Source organism: Papaver somniferum, chromosome 2 (genome assembly GCF_003573695.1).
Source record: "Papaver somniferum cultivar HN1 chromosome 2, ASM357369v1, whole genome shotgun sequence".
NCBI lineage: Eukaryota > Viridiplantae > Streptophyta > Magnoliopsida > Ranunculales > Papaveraceae > Papaver > Papaver somniferum.
This window is the reverse complement of record NC_039359.1, coordinates 87,334,000-87,344,821: the sequence shown is the minus strand read 5'-3', so window position 1 is coordinate 87,344,821 and position 10,822 is coordinate 87,334,000. Positions and strand designations below refer to the sequence as shown.

The following is a 10,822-nucleotide window of genomic DNA, read 5'->3' as shown; positions in this document are numbered from 1 at the left end:
AAGTAAAATGGAATCACTCTCTTTAATCCTTCTGCACGATCAGATAAAAATGTTATTGGCCTTTGATCATGATCAAGAACATTACTCAAATTCCTCATGAACCATTCCCAGTTATCATTATCTTCACCAGGTACCAGGGCCATGGCTAGTGGGAAGAAGCCTGCACAGAAAAAAAAATATAAAATCAAGCCAGCGTCTACATGAAGTATGTGCAGCTAAAAAAATGCATAATGGCTCATGCATCTAAACTAAATAATGCATAAGACATTATGCATCTAAAACAGAAAATGATGCATAACCAGAAATGTGAAAATAAATAATGCATAATGTCTAATGCATCTAAACTAAATGATGCATAAGACATTATGCATGTGCATAAAAAGGATGCATAAAAATCAATAAGTGAAAACCATAATGCATAAGACATTATGCATCTAAACTAAATAATGCATAAGACATTATGCATCTAAAACAAAAATGATGCATAACCAGAAAAGTGAAAACAAATAATGCATAATGTCTTATGCATCTAAACTAAATGATGCATAAGACATTATGCATGTGCATAAAAAAGGATGCATAAAATCAATAAGTGAAAACCATAATGCATAAGACATTATGCACCTAAAACAAAAAATGTATAATGTCTTATGCCTCTAAAACAGAAATGATGCATAACCAGAAAAGTGAAAACAATACTGCATAAGACATTATGAAGCAAAAATAAATAATGCATGAGACATTATGCACATATATAAAAAGGATGCATTATCAGAAAAATTACCATTTTCAGCATTGATAGCGGTTGCAGCCATGAGGCATCCTCTATATGTCCCTGTAAGAAAGGTAGAATCGACATAAACCATGGGACGAAGGTAACGGTAACCATGGATGCATGCCTCGAAAGCAATAAAAAGACGCACAAACTTATTTGAAGGTGCCTCATCTTCTAATTCAGCTGAACTATCCTCGTTCGCTTCAGGTTCATCCGTTTGAACTTGAAAATCAATCCAACTCCCAGGATTTTTGCTGCGAATGGAATCTACATACCATGAAAGATGCGAATACGCCATGGATTCATCACCAAATATATCCTCATACACTTTCTCTCTTCCGTTGTAAGCTTGGTAGTATTTCACATTGATACCGTAGCTAGTTTTGAAAAACTTTGCCAAATCAGATGCTTTGAAACTCGGATCACTTCGGATTTCATCCTTGATCAGACTAGAAACAGATTTACTGCTGAGCCTGTAGAAAATCCTTTCAGTTCCAACACCACAGGTATGACTGCTCTCATATTTCTTAACCTTAAGCATCCCGTTTTCAACATCAACAGCACAAACCTTATACTCCCGAGGGCAATTTTCTTTTGAGCATTTTGCATAGAACCTGCTAGGTTCATTCTACTTATATACAAGAACACGCCCAGCTTTTAACTCGTATTTCTTCACTACGATACGTACCTCTACTACACCTCCAAAAAACACTTTACCAACTTCACCAAGTAATTTATCCCAACCTTCAGTCCTAAGAACCTTGTTAACAGGCACAGAACCATCTTCAAGGAAATTCACCATAGCTTGTTCGAGTTCAGGTTCTATTACACGACTATTTGAAGCACTACTACGACTTCTGGAAGAATTACAGCCAACTTCTACAAGTAAATCAAAGCTCTTCTGACCTTTACAATGGCAATGAGATACAAAACATTGAAGCCGAATATCAGAATCAACTCGCACAAACTTGCTTCCATCATTAAAGGAAAATCTGACATGATGCGGTAATAAACGAGTCCATTTCTGGCAAACGGTTGTCTTCAAAGACTCCAAAGTTGTGTTGACATCAACAGGATGTGCTAAGAATTCACTGAAGTAGTGAATTACAGCTAGTGCACTACCAACAGGCATTTTCACCTTGCAAAACACAAAAGAGAAAAAACCAAACATATCTATCCTGCATATTGCTTCACAAAAATTCTTACTCAAAATTAAAAGATCAAATCAACAACAGCAAACAATCTACATTAACCATAATCAGATGAGAAATCAACATGATATCAAAATCAATAACAGATAATAGATCAAAAATAAGAATGGAAAAACAAATCAATTAAAAAATCCAACAGAACAGAAGCAAAACCTAGTAAATTGGTATGTCAGCATCGGAACATGAAATCGAAACAAAAAAATTTAATCGAAAAGATCTACATTGATGTTAACAAATTCAAATCCAAAAAAATAAACAAAAATTCAAAAACAAGCTTAAAAGATCTAAAAAACGATTCGAAAAACTAAATTAAGCTTCGGAAACCTAAAATAATAGATCCTAATCTTACAGAAACTAAAACATAGAATCGAATCAAGATTAAACAAAAATCAGAATCAAGATTGGAATAAAAACGAACGAACCTGAAGCTTTGCTGAGTAAATTGAATCTCTCTCGGTAATCAAGGACAAGTGAGGCTAAAGCTTGCTGAGTAAATTGAATCAATCTCTCGATAATCAATCTCTCGAAAATAAACAGGATATACTGAAACTGAAAGTGAGGCTAAACTGGGAAATAAAAAAGAAAATAAACGAATTTTGAAAACTCTGGGCCTGCAAATAATTTGTTGGCTGCTTTTGGGTGCGCCCGTGAGATTTTGTGAGGGTGGGTTTCACAGTAGGAAAATGTGTAAGAATGGGTCTCCCTGTAGTTTTCACAATGTAAATTTGCAGACACACCACAATAGACATAGCATTATTACAAAGTATACTTGTTTTGCTGCTATAATTAAGGATTTCCTTCTCGATCATCTCTTAGATATATTTTAATTAACCATATTATAGTCAACAAGGACAACTAGCTAGTCTCTATAAATCTTAAACAAGTAGATCATATAGGTTGACAATGAACCAAACGTGTGCAATTAATCATCTTTTTAGGGAACATTGAAGAACCAAAAGACTCCTCTGTATGCCTTTCTTGTCAGGCCAAGGGACCTATGTCTCTATCGCCCATGGTGTCAGTACGCACTAGCTACATGCAAGAACACGTTCTTACTTCATAGTGTCTGCAGCGGATAAACATGTCCAGTTCAAGCAAGACCAATGTGCAGAGCTTTGAAGGGGGATGAATGTCGTTTGTTTCAGGTCACATGCAGCAGTATATAATAATGGCAACTTCAAGATGAAACTTAGCTTATATAAAGAAAACTCTCTTTATTGATGTTTAGAAAATCTCTCAAAACTAAACACAAGCTCTAATCTTGCTCATATGATCAACCACAACTTTGGTGATCATATATATATAGAACTATGAATTCCTTTTCCTAGTCCTATTACCTTATTACATGTATTTACTTTTCTTAGAAATAGATGACTTCTAATTCCCTTAGGATTACATCAATTTCCTAATCTTGTCCTAACCAACTTGTTAGTGACTTCTATGTTGAAGTTAATCCAACATTCTCCCCCTTAAGCTTCAACTGTGCTTGTGAGAAATCTTGTACTCCTATTAATTTCCTCATTTCTTCAAACTTGATCCGAGCTAATGCCTTTGTCAATATATCTGCCTTCTGCTCAGTTCCAGGTATGTGTTCTACGTTAATGACCTCCTTCTCGATGCATTCTCGTATGAAATGATACCTTTTGTTAATGTGTTTCGTCTTCCCATGAAACACTGGATTTTTAATGAGTGCAATTGCAGACTTATTATCAATCTTGATGAGAACTTTTAAGGTTCTCTTCCTTTGATTTCACCCAACAGTTCTTGAAGCCATATTGATTGTTTAGCTGCTTCTGTTGCAGACATAAACTCAGCTTCACAGGATGAGAGGGCTATAATGTCTTGCTTCTGTGAACAACATGTAATAGGTGCTTCTCCTAGATAAAATATATGACCAGTTGTACTTTTTCCATCATCTTGGTCAATATTATGACTGCTGTCACTATACCCAACAATTCCTTTTGATCCTCCTCGACCATACTTCAATCCACAGCTGATTGTTCCTCTTAGATATCTCAATATCTGCTTTATTACATCACCATGAGACTTGCGTGGACTCTGCATATAACGGCTTGCTACTCCCACAGAGAAAGCCAAATCTGGTCTTGTGTGTAACAAGTATCTAAGGCATCCAACATTTCTTCTATAACTCGTTGAATCAATCTCTGCTTCTTCTTGTTCCTTTGAAACTTTAAGTCCAAACTCCATTGGTATCTTAGTTGGATTACAAGTTTCAAGTCCTGCTTCTTTCAGAATTTTCCTTGCATAAGCTTCTTGTTTTTATTCTTCTTCTTCTACGTTATTCTCAGTGTTTTCAATATTCTCTTCTTCTTCTTGATTATCATAGTGATTATCTTCAGTGTTGATGGTTATGGGTCCTTCTCCTTCATCAATTACTTGACCCCATATCACACTAGTGAAAAATGGATTTTTAACCACTTCCTCGGTTTTACAGAAACTACTATTGTTGGGCTGTAGTTATGTACGGTGTCGTGACTCCCAATAGTTTTTCTAGGAAAAAAATGGAAAACTTAAACCTGTTTCTCACACAATTGTTCTTTAGAGGGGTATTTTTGTAAAAATTCTGAGATTCAAGAACTACTGTGAGGGCTGGATTACTTTGTGGAAAGAGAAAAAGAAATCAAACCTTATCTCTTTAATCTCATCTGCATCTATCCTCTTCCATCACTTATCTCTGTCTGTTTCGCTTCATTTTTTTCTGTATCAAAACTTTAGTATTAGGTTTTGCGTCCTCTTCGTCTCTATCATAACAACATTAGATCTTGAGGATTTATTCTGAATCGGTGAAAAAGAGGTGATGATGCTTATCAACACCAACTGAAAACCAAGATTCATCTAAGCAAACTGAATTGAAAGGTAAGTATCATCTTTATTTATCGTTTCAGTTCAATCTATTAACTTATCCATCTCCAAATTGAAATTTTAGAAGAAAAAGAAATCGATCTCAGTAAACCTAAAAGCTTGATTACATCTCAGTTCTCTTTTCTGATTCGTTATCAGTTTGTGCATTTTTTCATACTTTTAATCCATTGGTTTCTTTTTCTTAGTTTTGTTTTATTGATGGTGTGTATTCTCTTTGTATTCAGGCACTGAAGAAGTAGAAAACTCCACCACCATCTTCAAATCCAACTAAAAATAATGGAGGTAAACAAAAGAAGAATATCAATTCATGATTAAATCTATAATTGGTTCTTCTTTTATGTTGGATTTAGGTCTTTTACTGTACTTTTTATTAATTTGTTTTTGTTTTATGTGATTTCTACAGAAGTGGAGCTAATGAAAGCAAAATGAGAAGGTTAACAACATGCTCATGTTTGATAAAGATATGATTTAATCTGTGGTTTTGCTTTGTAAGATCATTACTTCAGCTAGTTTATGAAATATTATGCATATAATACCATTTGAAAAATATGGGTTTTCTTATGTTTCTAAATTAGGATCCTTGTGCTGGGAATTTGTCTTGTTACATCTTTGATTAAAATGGTTTCTGTGGTGCATCAGTTATCGCAATCCTTAGTTCACCGCTTTCCAATTGTTTCGTGGTTGACATATTCACCACTGTGAGTCTCGTATCAAATCAAAAAAAAGTATAAAGTTTGCTTTTGATGCATTTTTTGTTATAGTTTTGAAAATTTATGTAATGGGATTCTTGATACAGGACATCAATATGATAAAGTGTGCATTAGCATTAATGAGTCATTTAAATTGGCAAAAACGCCTTGGTTTTGATCAAATCATGGGCAAAACCTTTACAATCCTATTTCAGTTTGCTAGCTTGATTTTTGGGTGTATAATATTAGGAATTCTTTATATGTAGTTTCTTTATAATTTCTTATTAGGATGGACGTTAATTGCATCTGTGTTTGTCATCACAATGCTAAAATCTCATTTTGTGGAACTGTAGATGCTTTTAAAGCTTTTATTATTATTATGTTGTTTGTCTGGTGTACCGATGGGTTAGCAGGTGCTTTATGCATGATTGAATGATGGAAAAAATATAAATCTTTCTCTAAATTGCAGTATGCAGGGGTTTTAAAAGCGCACGCTTCTGCAGTAGGACTGAAGCTTTCTTGGCATATTTCTCTGTTATGTTTGAAGTTTGCATCCAATTCACCAGAGGGGTGGTGGCAGTGTGGTGCATATACTGTAATTTGCATACTGCTCATTTGTGGGAGATGCCTCTCTTGATGTGCTGCAGGTGGTCCATTAGCCTGATAAAGCAATTAACTATTTGACATCATCCCTGTTGGAACTAGAGAAGAACACCTCACCATGTTGTCTTGTTCTCCAAATATCAGTTGGCCCCGTTGTGTACATAGATGGAGTAGATGCTGGTAATCACGTGGGAGCACTCAATTTCTTTAGATTTATAGTTTTGAAGGACATGGTGGAAGTGATGGCGTCCATGGATACATGTATTCCCTTGATGCTGCAGTCAATGACTTGGTATGTTTCACATGAACACTGAAAATAAACGAGAATTTTATCTTGCTCCTTGTGATTCATTTAAAGAAAATTGCTTGAAAAAGTAATAATTGATTTGTGTTTTTTGTTGTCTGTTAAATAACAGAAAGCCTTCATTAAGAAGATGTTAGCAGAAAATTGTTTTTTTGTATAGAAATCATGGGATCTGTGACAAAAATCCTTCCGTTGCTGTGCATAGACCAATTACAAGAAAGATTGCTACTCAAATTTCTAACCAAAACCAACCTTGTCAAGTGGTAATTCGTTTCTCTTAGAACCAAAATGTTTCCCAGTAATCTCTTTGTTTAGATGTGATATACGAAAGTTTATTCAAATGTTTGCAGGAAACAAAGAAGCCAGTACAAAATTCATCATCGATTATGATTGAAAAAGTATCAAATAAGGTCATTATATATGTAGATGAATATATAGCAGATAGTTCCTTCTCCGATCCAATGTTTGTGAAGCACACTGAAGCAATTCTTGATGAAGTTGAAATCTTCGAGGATATTGACTTAATGGTATGATGAATTTGTGTTTTGTGTTAAGGGTTTGTTCCTTATTTTCTTGTAGTGGCAACAATGTTAACAGTTCTATAATGTAATGTTGTAGGAAGAGGAAGTTGAGATGGAGGATATTGCTGAAGAACTCATTCTGGATATTGATAGTTGCGACTCAAAGAACACACTTGCAGTTTTAGATTATATCGATGATATATATGCTCACTACAAGAAAACTGAGGTTAGTCTCACAGTTTTCAACTCTTACTTGTTTCAATTTTGGTGTAGCATTGTCTGATTTTCCTACTCCATTTACTCAAAGTGCACATACTCCATTTACTCAAAGTGCACATTTGAGAATCAAGTGTTAGTCTTACTTGCTTTAGTGACATTCTTCAATCTGAATACCTTCAAATGCTTTGCCTAACTGTTCCAATTGAGAGTGTACTTTACCTTTACTTTCTTTATTGCTGAAATCCCCAAAACTTCAAAAGTAAGAATGCAAAAGTAAGATAGGGTAGACTTGTAAAGACTGAGGTAACTTGACTGAACCTTGCCTGTTTTCCAGAATTCTAGTTGTGTATCTCCCAACTATATGGTTCACCAATCCGACATCAATGAGAAGATGAGGGTCATCCTAGTTGATTGGTTAATCGAGGTATACGAAATTTTGACATGATTTTCTATCTCCTAGAAAGGGTAAATAAAACATATGCTAAGCATCCTTCTTGGTTTGAATCTTGACAGGTGCATTATAAAGTTGAGCTCATGGATGAGACATTATTCCTTATGGTTAACATTATAGACGGATTCTTAGCCCACCAAACTGTGGAATGAAAGAAACTTCAGTTGGTCGGAATTACAGCCATGCTTTTAGCATGCAAGTATGAGGAAGTTTCAGTACCGGTTGTAGATGATCTTATTCTAATTTCTGACAAGTCTTATACAAGGAAGCAATTTCTTGCTATGGTAAATGTTTCACTTCTAAGTCATATATCTCTTATCAAGTGTGTTTAGTTTTTCCCAGTTTCGACATTGTGATTCTAACACTACAGAAACATGTTTAGCATCCTTAGTTTTACCCAATTTCGACATTGTGATTCCAACACTGCATAAACATGTTTGCAAGAGAAATCGATAGTAAATACATTGCAATTGAATATGTCAGTTCCAATTTCATATGTATTTATGAAAAGATTCCTTAAAACGGCTCAGTCTGATAAGAAGGTTTGTATAGTTAGTCTTCCATCAGATTAAACTGTTGATCCATAGTATTTTATAACTTTTTATAGCTTGGATACTAACATATTTTCTGAATTTTGAACCAGCTTGAGCTTCTCTCCTTTTTCTTGATCGAGCTATCCTTGGTTGATCATGACATGCTTAGGTTACACCATCTCTGTTAGCTGCTGCAGCCATCTACACTGCTCATTTTACTCTTAACAGGACTAGACATTGGAGTAAGACCACAAAGTGGCATTCTTATTACTCAGAAGATCAATTACAGTAAGTGATAACTTCTTCCTGAACACACCGAATTCCTTGTTTTTGCTTTGGACATTCGACAGGTAGTGCTATTGTTATGAATGTATACATTTAGCCGACATTTATGATTTTTTTTTACGAGAAGCTAGTTAAATGTTCTTAATTTTAATATATTGGGGTTTATCTCATGGTAGACATCGTCCAGATATCAGATTCGTATTTTTTCTCCTAATTGAGAAACCATTTGTACTCCCCACTAAATATATATACATTTTTTTTATCAAAGGATGGTTGCAGGTGGTTCTGGACTCGGAACAGTGATGGAGTGGAACACAAAGACTCCCTTGTAGTGGGATTGGGAGAATTTAGTCATGTTCAATGGGAAAGTAAATGAAATTCCTAAGGCTTCGCAACAACCTACTGACTGGGGTGTTGAAGGAGACGGCGGGGGGAATCGATAATGGGTCTTTCTGTTCTCCGCCTGGTGGTGGGAGAGATGGTGCTAGTGGTGGTGGTCATTCTGGGTCTGATTTGGGAAATAGGTCTTCGTATAAAAGTTCTATATCAGCATATATTGATTCTTCAGGGAAAGTAGGAAGTAGTAAATCGAAGTTTAACTTTGACACAGTTGAAGATTTGAGATAGTTGAAATTGTAAATTGAATTCACTATTCAATAAATTCACTATTCCATACAAAATGAGTTTAAAGTCGCTATTATATTCAGTTTCGAAGTCATTATTAATTAATTCCCGTTTTTAGTTTTTGATTCAGTTGAATCAGCTTCGGATTCAGCTGAATCAATATCAATTTTTTTTTTACGAAATATCATTAAAACAACTACGGTTTCTGTCAGTTTTTGTCGATCTACTGTTAAAGAGAGTAGTTTTTTTAAAGAATTCAACTTTTGCCAGACACAGTCGTTTTGGAAAAAACCACTTCTAGAATGCAGCTGATGGACACAGTCGTTTTTAGTGATATTACTTCATGTCCTGACAGTAGTTTAACTTCCATTTTCCACTAGTGTCATGTGAAACATACCTGGATCCCTTCTCGATTCATTGGTTGTTTCTATCCAGTTCCAATGTGTTGTCTCATCAAACACCACATCTCGACTCACTATCACTCTTTTGGTTGTTGGATTGAATAATCTGTAAGCTTTGGATCCAGACTCAATTCCTAGATTCACAAGAGTTTGAGATCGATCATCCAGTTTCTTAAGAGTTTCAGAATCAACTTTTGCGTATTCTTTGCAACCAAACACTCTTAAATGATCTATGTTTGGCTTTCTCTTTCTCAAACTTTCATATGGAGTCATGTCTTTCAGAGCTTTTGTAGTTATCCTGTTTATTAGGTATGTGGAGTGTCGTACAACTTCTCCCCATAGATAATTAGGTACCTGCATAGCCTTTAAAGAACTTCTTGTCATCTCCATTAGAGTCCTGTTTCTCCTCTCCACCACTCCGTTTTGTTGTGGTGTATATGGTGCTGTGAGTTGCCTTTTGATTCCATTTGACTCACAGAACTTGTTGAACTCTAAGGAAGTGAACTCTCCTCCTCTATCAGTTCTAAGCATTTTGACTTCCTCTTTTAACTCTTTTTCTATCAGATTTCTGAAAGCTTTGAATCTGTCAAATGCTTCACTCTTTTCTTTCATAAGAATAGACCACATATATCTTGAGAAGTCATCTATAATAACAAATATGTATTTGTTATTTGCAAGGGTTTGTGGTGTAATAGGACCACATAAATCAGCATGAAGAAGCTCTAAAGGCTCCGAGGCTCTGAATGTTGTTGTTTTTGGAAAACCTTGACGCGTTTGTTTCCCAACTAAACATGATTCACAGATCCTTGATTCATCGTTTATCTATGGTAGCCCTCGAACCATCTTGTTCTGAGACATTTCCTTTAAAGTTCTAAAGCTTATGTATCCTAATACTGCATGCGACTTCCATGTCTGATCTTCCAGTCTCATATTCAGACACAATGGCCTTCCAATCATGAGACTTATCTTGTAGAGTCTATTCTGTGAACGTGAGACTCTAACTAAAAGTCTTCCACTTGGGTCATGAACTGTTAGCTAATCTTGTCGCATTCTAACATCACATCCAACTTCTGTATCTTGTCCTAAACTTAGAATGTTGCTTTGTAAGTTTGGGATGAAGTAGATGTTTGTGACAATCTTCTGTTCTCCGGTCTTGCTCTGAAATAGAATTGATCCTTTCCCTTCAATTTCTACAGAAGATCCATCCCCAAACTTCACTTTTCCTTTGATTTTCTCATTGAGTTCAGGAAAGTAGTGTCTCTTACCAGTCATGTGATTGCTGGCTCCATTATCTAAATACCAGATTCCTTCTTCACCATCCTT

The 10,822-nt window shown here is 35.3% G+C and overlaps 1 pseudogene; it reads left to right on the top strand.

The window, feature by feature from the left end:
* The first annotated feature begins 5,145 nt into the window (after window positions 1-5,145).
* On the top strand, window positions 5,146-9,101 carry LOC113351565 (annotated as a pseudogene).
* Window positions 9,102-10,822: the final 1,721 nt, after the last annotated feature.